A 9007-nucleotide genomic window follows, 5' to 3' on the forward strand; every position below is an offset into this window, starting at 1 on the left:
TCTCTAAAGTCTCGTTATCAGAATGTACGATTCCGCGAGTATTACAAATTCTCTAAAGAAAACATACTTTATCAAACTGGGGAGCTGTACTGCAAATGACTCTGTTCACAAGTACTTTTCCTCTTTTGATAATAAATTTAGTAAAATTGTCAATAAACATGCTCCAGCAACTTTCTAAAGCGTGGATATCTAGCGGTCTACGTAAATCAATACAAAAAAAATAAAAAAGAGATCTTTTTCATTCCGGCGATCCGGTGAAATATAAGCTGTCGCGGGTGGTGAGACCGTATATTGCCAATTCACACGAGTGAATTAGATAGGAATATTGATCAATCCCTTTGTGGTCTTGCTCCAGTACAGTCACAAACGGATTTATTTTTAGATACACTTTGCGTGGAAAACAAATAAAGGTCCGCCAATCATTTAACCAATCAAAAGAAGCCATGTCACGCGTGACTGCCTCTGCCATGTTTTTTTCAGGAACATGACGACTGATTTTCGCGAGAACGGCCATTCTAAAAATAGATTCATTTGTGACTACGATGGGGAGCCCACTCGTGCCATAACAACACTCTTATCTAATTCAGTCTTGCATTTCACGAGGTTTGGTTAATGACTCGCAGAACTTTATTACAACAAGATCAAAGTGAAACGAAGCAAAACATTAAAAACAACGTAAAAGCAACCGACCGTTCGAAACTGCTTAAAACTGCATAAAACTGCATGTTTTAAAACGGTGGCTTCGTATTCTTACAAGGACTCATACCGTGCGCATGCGCCAAAAACAGGGCCACAAAGGGAACAATGCTGGGCTGTAGACTTAGCAGTAACATAAGCTGTACGGGAACAAAATTTTGGAAATTTTGATTACATTCATGGAGGTTTGGACGTACGTATGGAAGTACGGACGTACGGTCGATGTACTCAAGATTTCTCGCATCGATGGGTTACCATATTTTCTCAAATATGGTCGGAAGGTATTAATACTTTGATTAATGAGAAGAGGCTGACGAGGACTGAAACAACTCTTGAACTTCCTAACAATCAGAGAATTCAAACTACCCCAATTCTTTCTAATTTGTTGCTGTCACTTGTACCGAAATTGAAATGGAAATTTTGAGTACTTCATCAAGTAAGCATACGGACTTTACTCTTGCCCAGTTCGTCTTCTCAAGTCTGCACCGCGCCATGTCTTAGCTAAACTAATGAATTCATATATTAATTAAAGCTTAAAGCACGCTTAAGTAATTCGGGTACATAAAACGGAAGATGATCCAAGCAATTATGCTACAATATTGTCATAATCTGTTTTCAACCGAAATAAAAAATATTCAAAATAATAATGTATACACGTCTTAAATCCTTCATAGATAAGAATGACATGTTTTTTAAGTCGCAATATGGATTTAGAAAGAATTACTGCATTCAGCATGGAATTCTAGGTATTCTCAACTAAATTCAAACTAATATGGATGAAAAGGTATACTCCTCTGGTCTTTTCTATGACCTAAGAAGGCTTTTGACATGGTGGATCATAATGTATTGTTATGTTATGTTTTTAAAACATTATTTATCTGAGGTTGAGCGTTATCTGGGGGTCCCAGATCATTTAAGTCTTCGCCCTCTTTCGAAGTGCCTGTTAATAGGTCTATTTCTTATTTTAAACGATATTTTAAACGTAGTTTTAAAGACATACTAACGGATATTTCTCAATTTGGTACCCATTCTTCAAGGGCAGATGGCTCCTCTGCAGCTGCTAATGTGGGTGTGCAGGATCGGCTTGAAAAACCGTCTCTGCTACATATGGATGTGTAAATGACAATTTGGATTCTAGGCTTTTTTAGCACCACGGTAGATGAAAAACCGTTGATATGTAAATGATAATTTGGATTCTAGGTTGTGGGTTTCGAGAATGTTGGGTATTTGAGTCTTTGGTTTTGTTTTTTATTTTCCCTTTCTTTGATTCTACCTCATATTGCGTTGAGCAGTGGATTGACTGATACATCCTTAATAACTTTCACACATAAAAGTCTCGTTGTAGTGAAGTCAGAATCAAGAATAAAACTTGAGCGTCCAACTGAGAAGTTCTTACGAGATGTAACCGTTGCAAATGGAACAGAAAGAACAAGAAGTCATTTTATACTGGAGCAAACTGTGCAAAGTAAGTCATTTACTCATTTACGTTGCCCGCGCGCTTTGGGTCCAAATGGAACCACAAAACAAAAAGCGTCACGATAAATTGTTACTTCCGGTTTTCATCAAATTTGGAGTGTTAATTGTGAATATAATAAGCCAATCATCAACCACTTTTTAGCCAGGAATCTTGAGTAAGGCATATGCAACAGGGCTCACAAGGCAAAACAAATGGCAGCGACTGTCAAGGGCTTTATGTGGTTCGTTTGTGCAAACAAAATTGCTTTTTATAGACTGTTCGAATTAACAAATCGAATGTGGTTCAGCGTTGTCTGTACTCTGATCGAGAACGATATTCGTCATCACAGTGGTCAAAATGTTGTGGACTCACGAGGCGCACACTTTTTATTTTAGAGCGTGACCAGAATCATGACTCAAAGGAAGCGCAAGCGTTGTCTATAACTTTCTCGCAATATGATTGGTTTATTTCCCAAAATGGGCGTTCCTGATTGGCTATTACATTGCGTGACGAAATGACGTGAGCATGACGCGTATAGCGTTGTCTAGACTCTCATCGAAAACGGCAAATTAGCCAATCAGGTTGCGAGATTACAAGCAATTGTGGTAAAAACACAATAGACCAATTTCGATATATTAAAATTCAGTCCTAAACAAAAGGCATCATCTCGAGGCTCTGGGGAATAAATATAAAGATTTGTATGAGTTTATTTCGCAGAGCCTCGACATGATGTCTTTTGTTTGGAACTGAATTTTAATATATCGAAAAAGGGCTATTGCCATTGTTTGTCGCCATAGAGAAATAACAGGTGTTTACACGGATAATTAAAAAAAATTGAAAAAGAAACACTTCTTACCCAACCTTTTGCGCCAAAACATGCAATTTTGAATTTTTCTTCATTTTTTCCCAAATTTTTTGAAATATTTTTGCAAATGTTCGTACTTTTTTTTTCTGCAAGTTCCTAGGTTTTTATGCTGATTTTATGTATTTTTTTTACTGAAAAGCCTATTTTGTAACCTTTCAAATGAGATATTGTAGGCCAAATTGCTATAAATATTAGTTCAGAAAAGGTAATTACATATTTCATGCTTTCAACCAGCCGAAAATGAGTAATGAGGGCTGTTTAACATGAATCGAGAGCAAATGACTGTTATCGAAATAGTCAATTGTTTCATTGAGGGTCAAGTTGTTATAGGAATGGAAATATATGAGGCTCTAATCTTGGTTAGCTTTAAAGGTGCTGTGTCACGAAATTTAGCCAAATTCAGGCACTGTAAACTGGCAACTAAATCAAGCGAAACGTAAAAAAATATATATATATCTACTTGAAACATTAAAGGACGGTTTGAATAACACAGCAAATGCAAAAGGAGGCAGAGATGGGCAAAACTGAAAAATATTCAAATGGATTTGAAATTGGGGTTTGTGCTAACTGTTCACACTAACAGTATATATATATATATTTTTTTTTTAAGTTTATCGTTGTTGTTTGTAACTCAAATTACCGGTATGTCTTCTCGACAATATGTTTTTGTAACGAAGCTTTGCATTGTGTTTAAAAGTAATTTTTTGGGCTAACCTTAAGTTTCATAGCGGGTAGAGGCGAGTAATTGGAAAAACTATAGAAAATAAACTGCACTGCCATGATGCAACCCCTTTAGTGGGGCTTCAAAGGGAGGAAACATTAAAGAAGTCTTATGGTTAAATTTGCGTCGTAACTCCCTCCTGTTTGAATCCAAACGGACAAAAAACTCTGTAACTAGTACTCTTATTGTTCAGGAAAAAATTAAGAAACATCTTTTCATTTACTTACTTTTTCGCTGTGTAGGGAAAAAAATGGAGGACAGTATAGTTCGATCACACACACACACACACAAAAAGATAACTTTATCGAGCTAGCTGGCATGACTAATTACCTTGCAATGTTCCTTGTTAACCAGTTGAGCAGGAATAAGGAATTCGGCTGTAAAAAAATTAAGAGATAAGCAATGTTAGTTGATTGTTTGAGTTCGTGTTCGTCTTCGGCTTCATGTCACACCTTCCATTTGAAATTTAACCGATCAGGAAACTGAAACTTACCGCTCTTAGGAAAAACGAAACTTGTATTGTCTTTCTTTCTTTCTTTCTTTCTTACTTTCTTACTTCTTACTTAGTCTTACTTACTTACTTACTTACTTTAATTACCTACTTACTTTCTTACTTACTTACTTACTTACTTATTTACTTACTTACTTACTTACTTACGTACTTACTTACTTCCTTACTTTCTTCCTTACTTACTTACTTACTTACTTTTTCCATGTACAGCTGAGCAAACGGAATAGAGGGTAATGTAGTTCGATCAAACAACAAACAAATAACTACGTATTCCCAGAAGACAAAATAGTTTAAGGTCAGGCTCGAGAGGATCTCAACACTTAGAAAACTCTCTCTTTAGAACAACATTGTTTCCCGTAACAGCAATGTTATCGTACCATATGAATCACCGATTATTTCCAAACAAGATGGGATCATTATTGTGATGTAATAAGTTACCTTGGCAACGGGAAAGCCCAGCAAATACACCCTACATGTTGGATTTAGTTACTCATATCCAAAAAACAAACTGGGTGATCCAGCTTTTTTATCTCTGAAAAGTGATTAGAAGGCCACGATCAAACTTTCTGCAAAGTTAAAAAAAATTGTCTCGTGGATTCAGAGCCATCTTTAAAAAAATCACAGAATTAAGGTGGCTCTGAATCCGCTGGACAGAATCTTTTTAAACTTTGAAGAAAGTTTCATCTTGCCCTTCTGGTTACTTTTCAGAAAAACAAATTGGGGGTCACCCACTTCGGTTTTGAGATAAAAGGAACTAAAGACAAAATAAAGGGGTATTTACAGGGCTTCTCCGTTGCTACGGTGACATATTACGTCACAATAATGACTGTAACTCGTTCAGCAATAATTCGTGTTTCATGTGGTACTTAACAAATCGAAAGTGGTTGTCTGTACTCTTATCGACAATGATATTCGTCATCACAGTGGTCAAAATGTTGTGGACTCACGTGGCGTGGCCGAGTGAGTCTACAACAAATTTTGACCATCAGACCGTTTTAGACGATAAACACAAAAACAATATTGCTTCAGTTTTAAGTATACAGAATCAAAACAACAGGAAACAAGGAAGAACTAGTCAGAGCAAGGATGGGCAAAAGTTTAAACTGAATGGATTGGAATGTGGGTTTTGCAAACTGTTGTCCCTAACAGTATTTTTTTTAACAGTATCCTTGCCGTTTGTAATTTAAATTATGTATGTTCGACCGACATTTTTTTTGCCACGAAGCTTTCAGTGCGTTGTGTTCTTTATTAACAACTGAGTAATTTCCGGGTTAACTTTGAAAAGGCAGTGTCACGCTATTTCAGAGAAACTTCAAAACACTAAAAGACTTCCTTGCACCAATGAAAACCAAAAAATGATGCTGTAGTTTTGTTGCCAATGACCATTAAAGTGTACTGAATCTATTCTTTGTTGTTTGAAGTCAAGGATGGAAATGGATTCAAACTTGAAAAAACTGGCCAGGTTTTTCAAGTTTGGAGACAATTTCTTCAAAAAGACACCAAAAATTAAATGTGAGTTGCTCTTTGTGCCAGAAATATATTTCGTATCTTGTCAGTGGGTTGTCAGAAATGTTGTACGTGTGAGCTACAGTACTAATTATAATTAGATTTTTGCCCATTTTTGACCTAAAAACAGCAAATGAAGCATGACAATGCCCCTAAAAGTTGCATAGCGGGTATTGGTGCCAGGAATTAGTATAACTACACAAAATCAACTGCATTACCGTGTTGCAGCCCCTTGAAGTGAAACGTGAACTCCAGGGCACATTACAGAATTCATTTCTTATGGATGAACTCTTCAATGCATTCTTAAATGGCCTTTTGCCTCGTAACTCCCTCCAATTTGAATCTAAGTGGTATGCATAAGCAATTCAAGATACACCATTTACTTACTTTCAAGATGCACAAGGAAAGAGATCAAATAGAGGCAATTATAGTTCTATAACACAACAAACGAACAAACATTCAACAAGATTCGGGCAACCTAGAATAACAAATTACCTTGCAATGTTCTTCGTCACAACCTGTTGAGAAGGCGGAATAATTATTGATCCCATTGAAAAGAAATTATTGGATAACTTAAGGGATACTGGCAGATTGTTTGCTTGCGTCAATCACAAATGAATAACCGTGATCACTTTAGCAAAATAAATACAGAACTACAATTGTAGTATAGTGCGTTCGACAGTCGCTTTGGGAGCAAAGAAGAAAGATATAGGGCAAGAAACAATCTTATAGCACCGACGTTTAAGGATACTAGCATGAAGCCCACTCACATCACAAAGAAAAGCGCAGAGAAGCAACTCCTAAGTTGTTTTTTTTTTAAATGACAAATGGCGGAAATGATAAAGACACGGCCATGTAATTTCATACTCATTGATAACACTGTGCAAATCAGCGATGCAGTTCAATAGAATAGAGATCAAATGCCATCCAAAAAGTTCATTAATTGTTCCATTGCTATGAAAAGCTACTGATGCTATACATATGCCTTTCACTTAATACTTACCTTTTGGACGTACAACAGCAAAGAATAGTTGTAGTTTGATCAAACAATAAACAAACAGTTAACTAGATCACGCAGGGAAATTATCTAGGAATCCGTCCGGAGCAAATAATTGAGGGATAAGCTATCAGTGTTGGTCAATTATTTTCGTTCGTATTTGTCTTTTGCTTCACGGCACACCTTCCATTTGAAATCTAACCCGATAAGAAAACTGAAACTTGCTTTACTTTGGAAAAACAAAACATATGTGATTTACTTATTTACTTTTTCGATGTACAACTGAGCAAAGAATAGAAGGCATGCCGCAGTGTAGTCCGATCAAAGAGCAAACAAATTACTACGTATACCCAGAAGGCTAAAAAGGTTTAAGTATCTTGCAATGACCTTGCAACAGGTTCAGTAGTAACACGGAATCCGGCTACAAATAAATTACTCAAGGGGTACTAAGCAATATCGGTAGATTGTTTGCGTGCAACTATTTGACTGTGTCCGCTTTACAAAATAATTGTAAAAACAATACCGACATGCTTTCTTGCCTATATTGTAAAGTGAGATATTGTAAGCCACGTTGCTGTAAATGTAAGTCCAGAAAAGTTAATTAGTTTCATGGGACTATGATGACCCATGTTTTCAACCAGACGAAAATGAGTAATGAGGGCTGTTTAACATGAATCGAGAGCAAATGACTGTTATCGAAATAGTCAATTGTTTCATTGAGGGTCAAGTTGTTATAGGAATGGAAATATATGAGGCTCTAATCTTGGTTAGCTTTAAAGGTGCTGTGTCACGAAATTTAGCCAAATTCAGGCACTGTAAACTGGCAACTAAATCAAGCGGACCCGGTAAATATACCTACTTGAAAAAAATAAAGGATGGTTTCAATAAAACAGCAAATGCAAAAGGAGGTAGTATAGAGATGGGCAAAACTGAAGAAGATTAAAATGGATTTGAATTTGGGTTTGTGCAAACTGTTGTAGCTAACGGTTTTTTCTTTGTTGCGTGTAACTCAAATTATGTATGGTCGACATCATCTTTTTGTCACGAAGCTTTGCATTGTGTTTAAAATTAATTTTTTGGGGTAACGTTATGTTTGCATAGGGGGTATGGGTAAGTAATTGGTAAAACTACAGAAAATAAACTGGGCTGCCATCATGCAGCTCTTAGTGTTCCATGTGGCTTTAAGGCAATGAGGCATAAAAGAAGTCTTATGGCTAAATTGTTCACTGCATCCTTAAATCGTCTTTTGCGTCGTAACTCTCTCCAGTTTGAATCTAGACGGATGAAAAACTCTGAAAGTAGTACTCTCAATTTGGTCACAAAAAAAACATCAATGAACATCTATTCATTTCTTACTTCCTTGATGTGCAAGGAAATTAAATGGAGGGCAAAATAGTTCCATCACACAACAAACCAATGATTAACTGTATCGAGCTAGGGAAATATAATATGACTGACTACCTTGCAATGTTTCTTGTTAAACTTTTGAGAAGGAATAAGGAATCCGGCTGCAAAAAAGTTAAGGGTTTTATGTCACACCTTCCATTTGAAGTCTAACCGGATAAGAAAACTGGAACTTACTTACTTTTTCGATGTACAATTGAGCAATTCGATCAAACAGCAAACAATAAGTACATCACATACCCACAAGGCGAAAAAGGTTTAAGTACCTTGCAATGACCTTGGAACAGGCTCAGTAGAAACAAGGAATCCGGCTACAAATAAATTACTCAAGGGATAAGCAATATTGGTAGTCAAGATTGTTTGCGTGAAACTATTTGACTGTGACCGCTTTACAAAATAATCGTAAAAACAATACCGACATACTTTCTTGCTTATACAGTGTATAATTACGCATAAATTACTTACTTGTTATTAAACAATGAGTACTGGACAGTGAAGACGTTAAGGAGACATTATGTGATTCTCGTTGTACAACTGAGCAAAGAACAAAATTAAGCACTGTATAAATATTTCGATCAAACAACAAACGAATAGTAAACTAGAAGTGCCTCATTGCCTTGCAATGTCAGCTAATGTCCTCCTTGCAACGGGTTGAGACGCAACAAGGAAACCAGCTAAAAATAAACTACTTAAAAAGATAAACAATATCGGTAGATTGTTTGCGTGCGTGCGTCAGTCACAACTGAATGACCATGAGTTTTACAACATAAACGCAAAAACAGTATCGACATACTTTCTCGCTCCGATTTTAATGTGTCGAAAGGTAAAATGCACGGTATGTGTTAGTCTCT

General features: G+C 36.4%; 1 long non-coding RNA gene across 1 annotated transcript in view; it reads right to left on the bottom strand.

Annotated features, from left to right (window-relative positions):
* Positions 1-8657, bottom strand: part of LOC138024476 (uncharacterized) — a 16087-nt gene extending 7430 nt beyond the window's left edge. Inside the window, exons 1-3 of the long non-coding RNA XR_011127016.1 lie at positions 8622-8657; positions 6251-6273; positions 4069-4115 (exon numbers count right to left, since the gene is read on the bottom strand). This is a non-coding gene — a long non-coding RNA (uncharacterized lncRNA). The remainder of the gene's footprint in view (positions 1-4068; positions 4116-6250; positions 6274-8621) is intronic.
* Between the last annotated feature and the right edge of the window lie 350 nt (positions 8658-9007).

Source organism: Montipora capricornis, chromosome 11 (genome assembly GCF_036669925.1).
Source record: "Montipora capricornis isolate CH-2021 chromosome 11, ASM3666992v2, whole genome shotgun sequence".
In the NCBI taxonomy this organism is placed as follows: domain Eukaryota; kingdom Metazoa; phylum Cnidaria; class Anthozoa; order Scleractinia; family Acroporidae; genus Montipora; species Montipora capricornis.